The sequence below is a fragment of the Sparus aurata genome, chromosome 22, assembly GCF_900880675.1.
Source record: "Sparus aurata chromosome 22, fSpaAur1.1, whole genome shotgun sequence".
NCBI lineage: Eukaryota > Metazoa > Chordata > Actinopteri > Spariformes > Sparidae > Sparus > Sparus aurata.
In genome coordinates, this window is record NC_044208.1 from 29823872 (window position 1) to 29832445 (window position 8574).

The window sequence follows — 8574 nt, forward strand, 5'->3', positions numbered from 1 at the left end:
TGGTCTCTGGCTCGACGGCCGTCATGTTTTGGCTTTTTCTACTAACATATTACATTAATCCAATTTTGTCACCAAAAAAAATAAAAAATACAGCTGGAAAATGTCCTGACATCCAGCGGTTTCATGCTCACAAACACTGATACTGAGACCAAGGCGACACTTCAGTTGCTTCATACGTCACTAAATCTAACCAAGCTGCAGCTGCAGAGACGGTCCGGTAATCGGTCCTGGTGATGTTTGTTGTCTTCACTGTCATCGGACAGTTGGTGGTTTGATTCTGCAGCAGCTCTAAAACCTCCATCGATGTCATAGACTGACTCGTGTTGCTCAGGAGCACAACATCAGCTAAGATGGGGACGAATACCTTAAAAGTCAAGTCAACTACTTTATTTTATTCAAATTCTTCTTGTTGTGAAATAATGAAAATGAAATGTTGACTTGTAGTCAGTATTTACTCAAAGACTGTTCTCAGGTAGAATTATTAGATACTTGTACTTTACTTGATTACTTCCATTTTCTGCTACTTTACATTTCTGATCCACTTCATTCTGTAAACAAATATTCTACATGTTACTCAATTACATTTCTTTTGATAACTGTAGTAACTAGTTACTCTGCAGATTACATGCAGAACCACAGCAGCGTTTAAGACTTTTACTCGGGTACTTTTCTAATGGTTGATTTTCACATTAAACAAAGAAATATTTTAGCACTCTACTTTTACTCCAACATGACTTGAGAGAACTTTCTAAATGAGACATGAGCTGTTAAATTTAATGCAAGCAGACGTTTTAAAGTGAATAATTAAGACAAACAATGATTCTCCAGTTTTAGTTTTAGATTTATTAAAACAAGCGGATGTCTGGCTCCAGTGAAGCTCGTCAGGCTGCTGGACGATGAGCTGAATCCACTCCGATCCGTCTGTCGGCATCACAGACATTAAATCCCCAGCAGCTCATCAGTGGACTGGATTTATTCACTGCAGCTGAACAGAACCGCTGATGATGGAGTTCTGTTGGTTCAGCTGGTTCCTGCTCTGAGCACACAGAGCTGATACAACAGCGCCGCCTGGTGGTGTCAGCGTGAGCTCACAGCTGATCACATCGTTCTGTTCACTGAGGTGAGACAGTGAGAGGAGGCAGACTGAACCCTCAGCTGCAGGTCGTCGGTCACTGGCGCTCCCTTGAGCAAGGCATTACTCCTAAAACTGGTCCACTGGAGGCTGAGGACAGAGATGACTCACTTCATTTTCCTTCTTTATAAATCTTTCACACATCATCAGCTTCATTCTGGTGTTTGTGTCAAATTTGGTGCAGACATGCTGCCACAAACTGACACTTTTTACAAGGAGACAAACAACTTCAGCTGAAAGATTTAATGCTGAATTTACAACAAGGACACAATGAGTTACAATCTGTCACAGACACAGTTTCACAATGTTTATAAAGCTTTACGCTACACAATAACTCCTTAAATTAGCTGATTTGTTAATGGAGTCTGGTGAAATTGTGGTTAATAGTTGGCTTCATATATTAAATGTAATGCTGAATTTACAAGAAGGACACAATGAGTTAGAATCTGTCAGAGACACAGTTTCACTACATTATAAAGTTTGTTTTAACTCAACAACTCTTAAAATCACTACATTTGTTAATGGAGTCTGGTGCTGTTGTGTTATTGGTTCAGTGGTTGGATCAGTTGAAGCAGGTTTTCTGTTTCACTTCACTGAAGTTCTATTGTGAAACTGTAAATTATTCTCCTTCTGTTACATATCTGCGTGTTTGAATGTCACATTTTACAGATCACTGCAAAAAACTTTGCTGACATCAGACTGTTGGACTCACCTGTGCGCTCCGTTCATATAACACGTGTGTAGCAGCAGGTGAGGCCAGCAGGGGGCGGCAGACAGCTGCTACAGGATGTTGATGCTTCAGAAGCAGCTGCAGGAATAATCTGAGCAGCAGCAGCATCATCGATCATGTGCTCCAGAAGGACGTCAGCAAACAGGAAACAAAAAGTACTTACATTGAAGTAAAGTAAAAAGTTACTGGTCACAGGAAGAGTATTTATATTTTATTACTTCCCAACTCTCAGTGAGTTAATCCATCAAACCTTTCAAAAACATCACTCACACTCGCAATTTTTGATCTTGTAACTCAAACAGAACCTCGGGGAGTTTAGTTTTTTATTTAAAAAGATGAACTTGGATGTTTTAGACTTCATCTCATCTTCCATAATAAAGTTACAGACAGTTATTATCATATATTTCTCAGAGTTTCTCAGATGTAATCTCATATTCCAGTTGCTGACGGTGTGTCCAGAACAAGTTCAGAGACTGTAAAGAAAGTTTAAGTTTTCAAGGCATGTCCAGCATCACACTGTAAATACACTGTACTGAAGTCCAAAGTACAACAGCTCAGAAACAGCAGAAGAAGAAAGCTCAGTAGTGTGTGTGTGTGTGTGTGTGTGTGTGTTCACCGAGGTGTGGTTTGGGGAAACAAACCCTCCTCTTCCTCCTGGTCCTGGTCCAGCTGGAGGGACCCGCCCTCCTGCTGTCAGGCTGGGAAACACGAGACTCGAACACACGGACTGAACAGAACACGTGAACCCAGCGGAGGAAACACAGCGGAGACGTTTGTACAAGGAGAGGAGAAGCTGTGGAGGCACAAACAGTCTGCAGGTCAGAGCTTCTTCTTCTTCTTCTTCTTCTTCTTCTTCTCTCGGCTGTTTGTGACTCATCAGTGTTTTTGTTCTGTGTTGCATTCACTGTCCCGTAAAACTGTGTTTCATTAGATCACTGTGCTGCCTTTACTGTTCCTATATGCAGCGTTCATCAGAGTGTTTATAGTCACCTCATGTATCTTTTGTGTTCTGGGAGTTCACTGTCACTTTCCACGTTTCACATCTTCTGTCTCGTCCTCGTCTGCGGAGCTGAACAGTTTGTCTTTAGATCAACTTGTAGAATCCGAGCAGAGCGTCTGTGACGTGTACTGATGTCAGCAGAGCCTGTAGGTTCTTTACATCCTCAGGACGTCTGTAGGTTCTTTACCTCCTCAGGACGTCTGTAGGTTCTTTACCTCCTCAGGACGTCTGTAGGTTGTTTACATCCTCAGGACGTCTGTAGGTTCTTTACCTCCTCAGGACGTCTGTAGGTTCTTTACATCCTCAGGACGTCTGTAGGTTCTTTACATCCTCAGGACGTCTGTAGGTTCTTTACATCCTCAGGACGTCTGTAGGTTCTTTACCTCCTCAGGACGTCTGTAGGTTCTTTACATCCTCAGGACGTCTGTAGGTTCTTTACCTCCTCAGGACGTCTGTAGGTTCTTTACATCCTCAGGACGTCTGTAGGTTCTTTACCTCCTCAGGACGTCTGTAGGTTCTTTACCTCCTCAGGACGTCTGTAGGTTCTTTACCTCCTCAGGACGTCTGTAGTTTCTTTACCTCCTCAGGACGTCTGTAGGTTCTTTACCTCCTCAGGACGTCTGTAGGTTCTTTACATCCTCAGGACGTCTGTAGGTTCTTTACATCCTCAGGACGTCTGTAGGTTCTTTACCTCCTCAGGACGTCTGTAGGTTCTTTACCTCCTCAGGACGTCTGTAGGTTCTTTACCTCCTCAGGACGTCTGTAGTTTCTTTACCTCCTCAGGACGTCTGTAGGTTCTTTACCTCCTCAGGACGTCTGTAGGTTCTTTACCTCCTCAGGACGTCTGTAGGTTCTTTACCTCCTCAGGACGTCTGTAGGTTCTTTACCTCCTCAGGACGTCTGTAGGTTCTTTACCTCCTCAGGACGTCTGTAGGTTCTTTACCTCCTCAGGACGTCTGTAGGTTCTTTACCTCCTGAGGACGTCTGTAGTTTCTTTACCTCCTCAGGACGTCTGTAGGTTCTTTACCTCCTCAGGACGTCTGTAGGTTCTTTACCTCCTCAGGACGTCTGTAGGTTCTTTACCTCCTCAGGACGTCTGTAGTTTCTTTACCTCCTCAGGACGTCTGTAGGTTCTTTACCTCCTCAGGACGTCTGTAGGTTCTTTACCTCCTCAGGACGTCTGTAGGTTCTTTACCTCCTCAGGACGTCTGTAGGTTCTTTACATCCTCAGGACGTCTGGTAGGTTCTTTACCTCCTTCAGGACGTCTGTAGGTTCTTTACCTCCTCAGGACCGTCTGTAGGTTCTTACTCCTCAGGACGTCTGTAGGTTCTTTACCTCCTCAGGACGTCTGTAGGTTCTTTACCTCCTCAGGACGTCTGTAGGTTCTTTACATCCTCAGGACGTCTGTAGGTTCTTTACCTCCTCAGGACGTCTGTAGGTTCTTTACCTCCTCAGGACGTCTGTAGGTTCTTTACATCCTCAGGACGTCCGTAGGTTCTTTACCTCCTCAGGACGTCCGTAGGTTCTTTACATCCTCAGGACGTCCGTAGGTTCTTTACCTCCTCAGGACGTCCGTAGGTTCTTTACCTCCTCAGGACGTCTGTAGGTTCTTTACCTCCTCAGGACGTCTGTAGGTTCTTTACCTCCTCAGGACGTCTGTAGGTTCTTTACCTCCTCAGGACGTCTGTAGGTTCTTTACCTCCTCAGGACGTCTGTAGGTTCTTTACCTCCTCAGGACGTCTGTAGGTTCTTTACCTCCTCAGGACGTCTGTAGGTTCTTTACCTCCTCAGGACGTCTGTAGGTTCTTTACCTCCTCAGGACGTCTGTAGGTTCTTTACCTCCTCAGGACGTCTGTAGGTTCTTTACATCCTCAGGACGTCTGTAGGTTCTTTACATCCTCAGGACGTCTGTAGGTTCTTTACATCCTCAGGACGTCTGTAGGTTCTTTACCTCCTCAGGACGTCTGTAGTTTCTTTACATCCTCAGGACGTCTGTAGGTTCTTTACATCCTCAGGCGTCTGTAGGTTCTTTACATCCTCAGGACGTCTGTAGGTTCTTTACCTCCTCAGGACGGTCCGTAGGTTCTTTACACTCCTCAGGACGTCTGTAGGTTCTTTACCTCCTCAGGACGTCCGTAGGTTCTTACCTCCTCAGGACGTCCGTAGGTTCTTTACCTCCTCAGGACGTCCTGTAGGTTCTTTACCTCCTCAGGACGTCTGTAGGTTCTTTACCTCCTCAGGACGTCTGTAGGTTCTTTACCTCCTCAGGACGTCTGTAGGTTTCTTACCTCCTCAGGACGTCTGTAGGTTCTTTACATCCTCAGGACGTCTGTAGGTTCTTTACCTCCTCAGGACGTCTGTAGGTTCTTTACCTCCTCAGGACGTCTGTAGGTTCTTTACCTCCTCAGGACGTCTGTAGGTTCTTTACCTCCTCAGGACGTCTGTAGGTTCTTTACATCCTCAGGACGTCTGTAGGTTCTTACATCCTCAGGACGTCTGTAGTTTCTTTACCTCCTCAGGACGTCTGTAGTTTCTTTACCTCCTCAGGACGTCTGTAGTTTCTTACCTCCTCAGGACGTCTGTAGGTTCTTTACCTCCTCAGGACGTCTGTAGGTTCTTTACATCCTCAGGACGTCTGTAGGTTCTTTACCTCCTCAGGACGTCTGTAGGTTCTTTACATCCTCAGGACGTCTGTAGGTTCTTTACCTCCTCAGGACGTCTGTAGGTTCTTTACATCCTCAGGACGTCTGTAGGTTCTTTACCTCCTCAGGACGTCTGTAGGTTCTTTACATCCTCAGGACATCTGTAGGTTCTTTACCTCCTCAGGACGTCTGTAGGTTCTTTACATCCTCAGGACGTCTGTAGGTTCTTTACATCCTCAGGACAGTCTGTAGGTTCTTTACCTCCTCAGGACGTCTGTAGGTTCTTTACATCCTCAGGACGTCTGTAGGTTCTTTACCTCCTCAGGACGTCTGTAGGTTCTTTACATCCTCAGGACATCTGTAGGTTCTTTACATCCTCAGGACGTCTGTAGGTTCTTTACCTCCTCAGGACGTCTGTAGGTTCTTTACCTCCTCAGGACGTCTGTAGTTTCTTTACCTCCTCAGGACGTCTGTAGGTTCTTTACATCCTCAGGACGTCTGTAGTTTCTTTACCTCCTCAGGACGTCTCAGTGAAGGTTCTGTGGAGCCTCGCTGGTTTGTTTCTGTTGGCAGACGACGCTGATTACGTAACGCGATCACAGAGATGACATGTTCTCCTTCAGCCGCTGCTCTCTGAATGAAACCTGCTGCAGGACCGACACCTTCCCTGTTTGGATTTATCTGTGGACACGTGAGGACACATCAGCACCGAGTCAGTCCCTGGTTCTGTCCCTGGTTCTGTCTCTGGTTCAGTCCCTGGTTCTGTCTCTGGTTCTGTCTCTGGTTCTGTCCCTGGTTCTAAATCGACTTCTGGCAGCGCCTTTTATTAACAGTTAATGAACGTTGTGATGGAGCTGAACTGTCCGTCAGTTTCTCGACTTCTTACTAACTTGTTTTGTCTTCATGTTTCTGTGACCTCGAACACATCGTTTAAGTTTCTGTACTGAGTTCTTTATCTGGTGTCACATCACTGTGTGAGGCAGCTGGATTTGCATCATCACGTGATCTTGCAAATCTTCACTGCCAGGCTACAAGCTCACTGGGTTCTGAACACAGTGGTTGAACCAATCAGCATCAGGAGCGACAGGCGGCTGCAGACGTGGTTCAGATCTGAAGATTAGCAGCAGAAGTCACCATGACGGCTCCTCAAGAGCTTAACGTAGCAGCTAAAGCAACATTAGCACATGAAGTGGCAGAAGTACTGACGGTGAGATCATCCCGGCTCGCAGCATCAGTCGAGCACCCTGAGCAGCTGGACCGGAACCAGAACAACCCTCATGCTGGTCCAGCTCAGGTTAAAGATGCTCCTGGCTGACGTCTGCTCGCAGGACAGGACGTGGACAAACAGGACTCAGGCTGACAGAACAATGTGAAGCTGTCTCCACCTCAGCATGGTTGAACATAATGAGGAGGCTGATCATATTCAGTCCTGCTCTCCAGAGGATGAACCCTTTACAGCTCAATGACTCTTTGATCTTTACCTTAACGCCTCCATCAGGACAAATGTTGCATTTTTTTCCTCTCGTAACATTCTGAGATAATTCATCAAGACATCCGTAAGAATTTTACTGATTGAATTTTCCCAGATCTCCAGATCTGGATCAGTAAAGTCTCATCTGTCACAAATTTAGGCTCATTATTTAATTTTTGTGTCAGATGAATTTTATTATCTGTGACTTCTACAGTGTTTCTCTGAAACGCTCAGCAGGATCAGATCATGAAACAATCCAGCAGCTGCGTCTCTATTAGGGGGAGACCCTGTTAAATAACCTCCAGCAGGCCCCGTGGTGCCTTTGTTGTAGTGTGTGTGTGTGTGTGTGTGTGTGTGTGTGCGTGGCTGGGTAAAGAGCAGACTTATTAAAAGCTAAGTGGAGTCCTGCAGAGACCGAAAACCTCCAGGGAGGAGGGTTCAAGACCTGAAGCCCAACACACATAGACACACACACACACACACACACACACACACACACACACACACACTTCATTGTTTGTGATGTCACAGAGTGGCCTAAAGTATGTGGACACTTTCCTTTCATGCATTGTTTGTCTCGAGTATCTTTTCATGTTTGCAGCATCAGGAGGTTCCTGAAACCATAAAGCTGCCTTAATGACATCATCAGGTCTTCTTCAAAGGATCCAGTGGTTTCATGCTTAAACATGTTGTAACACTGTGTAGAACAGTGGTCTCTGTCTTTTCAACAGTCTCACCTGTTTTAGCATAAAATACTTATTTTTGGCCCCAGGCACCTCTGGACATCATCCTGAGGACTCCAGTGGTTTCACACCTACAATACTTGAAACATGTCTTGAACAGTGGTCTCTGGCAACCGTCAAGCCAGACACCACTGTTCAAGATCACCGTTCCTCCACCTAATGACATGTAAGTCAGGTCATTAATGTGGATGTGACACATATTGTAGAATTGTTGATTTCAGAAATCGCAGAAATGTGAACTGCAACATTTTATTCTGGTGTCCAGGTCGGACTGAAACATCCCATCCTACCTGTTGCTATGGTTACCTGCAGTGTATCTTTACGTCTGATTGGACAGCAGAATATTCTGTGGATCCATAAACAGACGCTGAGTTTGTGTCTGGCCCGCTGACCACAGGTCACCTCTCTGCTCTCTGCTGTGGTCGGACTGGTGTTGGTGTTGTAACGTGAGCAGCTCAGGTGGAGAACGCCCGGCAGGTCCAACACTGCTCGTCTGTGTCCGTGTTTGTTTTGAGCTGCGGCCAGGCCCGGCCCGGCCCGGCCCGGCCCGGCCCACAGTCACGTCACTGTTGTTACTGAACTGAACTCAGCTGAAGGTTTGAACACGACTTAACTGCAGAACAAACAAACAGTGAGAGGAAACCTGAAGCCAAACTCTTTCCTTCATGTTGGTCACTGTTTCAGAGCAGTTTGGGATCTTGGTGCGTTTTTCTTGTTATTTCTGTTTAAATCAAGTCTCTGTTTTACTGTGAAGCTCCAGAACTGTTCTGTGGACTACAACACTGCACAGTAAATAAGGATAGAATTTAAATGTTTTGGTTGAACTGCTCCTTTAAATGATCACGACTGAAACTA

General features: G+C 45.6%; 2 protein-coding genes across 3 annotated transcripts in view; both read left to right on the forward strand.

Annotated features, from left to right (window-relative positions):
* The window catches only part of LOC115574089 (NACHT, LRR and PYD domains-containing protein 14-like), a 915401-nt gene that overhangs the window by 357499 nt on the left and 549328 nt on the right, over positions 1-8574 (forward strand). The window lies entirely within an intron of this gene.
* Positions 2555-8574, forward strand: part of LOC115574084 (T-lymphoma invasion and metastasis-inducing protein 2-like) — a 40265-nt gene continuing 34245 nt past the window's right edge. For both annotated transcript variants that reach the window (XM_030405324.1, XM_030405325.1), the window contains exon 1: positions 2555-2680. The gene's annotated coding sequence lies outside the window, so the exon portion shown is untranslated. The remainder of the gene's footprint in view (positions 2681-8574) is intronic.